The sequence below is a fragment of the Carassius auratus genome, unplaced genomic scaffold, assembly GCF_003368295.1.
Source record: "Carassius auratus strain Wakin unplaced genomic scaffold, ASM336829v1 scaf_tig00056067, whole genome shotgun sequence".
NCBI lineage: Eukaryota > Metazoa > Chordata > Actinopteri > Cypriniformes > Cyprinidae > Carassius > Carassius auratus.
Genome location: NW_020527373.1, coordinates 20,001 through 21,509, shown reverse-complemented (window position 1 = coordinate 21,509; position 1,509 = coordinate 20,001). Strand labels below are relative to the sequence as shown.

At 39.2% G+C, this 1,509-nt stretch overlaps 1 non-coding gene across 1 annotated transcript; it reads left to right on the top strand.

Annotated features, from left to right (window-relative positions):
• The first annotated feature begins 1,108 nt into the window (after positions 1 to 1,108).
• On the top strand, positions 1,109 to 1,227 carry LOC113090504 (5S ribosomal RNA). Its single transcript, XR_003287126.1, has one exon. It is a non-coding gene; the product is annotated as a 5S ribosomal RNA (ribosomal RNA).
• Positions 1,228 to 1,509: the final 282 nt, after the last annotated feature.

The window sequence follows — 1,509 nt, the reverse complement described above, 5'->3', positions numbered from 1 at the left end:
AAGGGCCACAGGCAGTTTGTGAGACGACCCCCCAAACTCTGAATTCAAGCCACAGTACACAGTGAAGACAGTGAAGCATGGAGGTGCAAGCATCATGATATGGGCATGTTTCTCCTACTATGGTGTTGGGCCTATTTATCGCATACCAGGGATCATGGATCAGTTTGCATATGTTAAAATACTTGAAGAGGTCATGTTGCCCTATGCTGAAGAGGACATGCCCTTGAAATGGTTGTTTCAACAAGACAATGACCCAAAACACACTAGTAAACGGGCAAAGTCTTGGTTCCAAACCAACAAAATTTATGTTATGGAGTGGCCAGCCCAATCTCCAGACTTTAATCCAATTGAGAACTTGTGGGGTGATATCAAAAATGCTGTTTCTGAAGCAAAACCAAGAAATGTGAATGAATTGTGGAATGTTGTTAAAGAATCATGGAGTGGAATAACAGCTGAGAGGTGCCACAAGTTGGTTGACTCCATGCCACACAGATGTCAAGCAGTTTTAAAAAACTGTGGTCATACAACTAAATATTAGTTTAGTGATTCACAGGATTGCTAAATCCCAGAAAAAAAAAATGTTTGTACAAAATAGTTTTGAGTTTGTACAGTCAAAGGTAGACACTGCTATTTTTTTGAACACACCCCTTTCAACTAATTGCCCAATTGCACAGCCTTAAGAGCGTGCATATCATGAATGCTGGGTCTTGTTTGTTTTCTGACAATCTACTGAACCTACTGGTAACTTGTTTGCCACGTAGCAATAAAAAATATACTAAAAACCTTGATTATTCTGGTTAGTCACATTGTACTGCTATTATTTTGAACAATACTGTATGGTTAGTACTTGGTTGAAAGACCGCCTAGGAATACCAGGTGCTTAAAGCTTTTGGAATTTTTTCACTTAGTATATAATAAATTTGGCAAAAAATAGAGTCAATGCCCGATCTCTAAATTTTAGCAGGTTTAGGTCTGGTTAGTACTTGGATGAGAGACCGCCTAGGAATACTAGGTGCTTTAAGTTTTTGGGTTTTCTTTCCTAGTTATATAATGTACTGGCGAGTAGATTGGCTGATCTTTAAATAGCATTCTCTTTGCAGCAGTCTTCGCTTACGGACATACCAGCCTGGCTATGCCTAATCTCGTCTGATCTCGGAAGCTAAGCAGGTTTGGGCCTGGTTAGTACTTGGATGGGAGACCGCCTGGGAATACCAGGTACTGTAAGCTTTTTGGAAATTTTTCACTTAGTATATAATAATTTTGCCAAAAAATAGAGTCAATGCCCGATCTCTGAATATAAGCAGGTTTGGGCCAGGTTAGTACATGGATGGGAGACTGCCTGGGAATACCAGGTGCTTTAAATTTTTGGATATTTTTCACGAATTATATAATAATCTTGCAAAAAAAAAAAAAAAAAGAGTCAATGCCCGATCTCTGAATCTTAGCAGGTTAAGGTCTGGTTAGTACTTGAATGAGAGACCACCAAGGAATACCAGGTGCTTTAAGCTT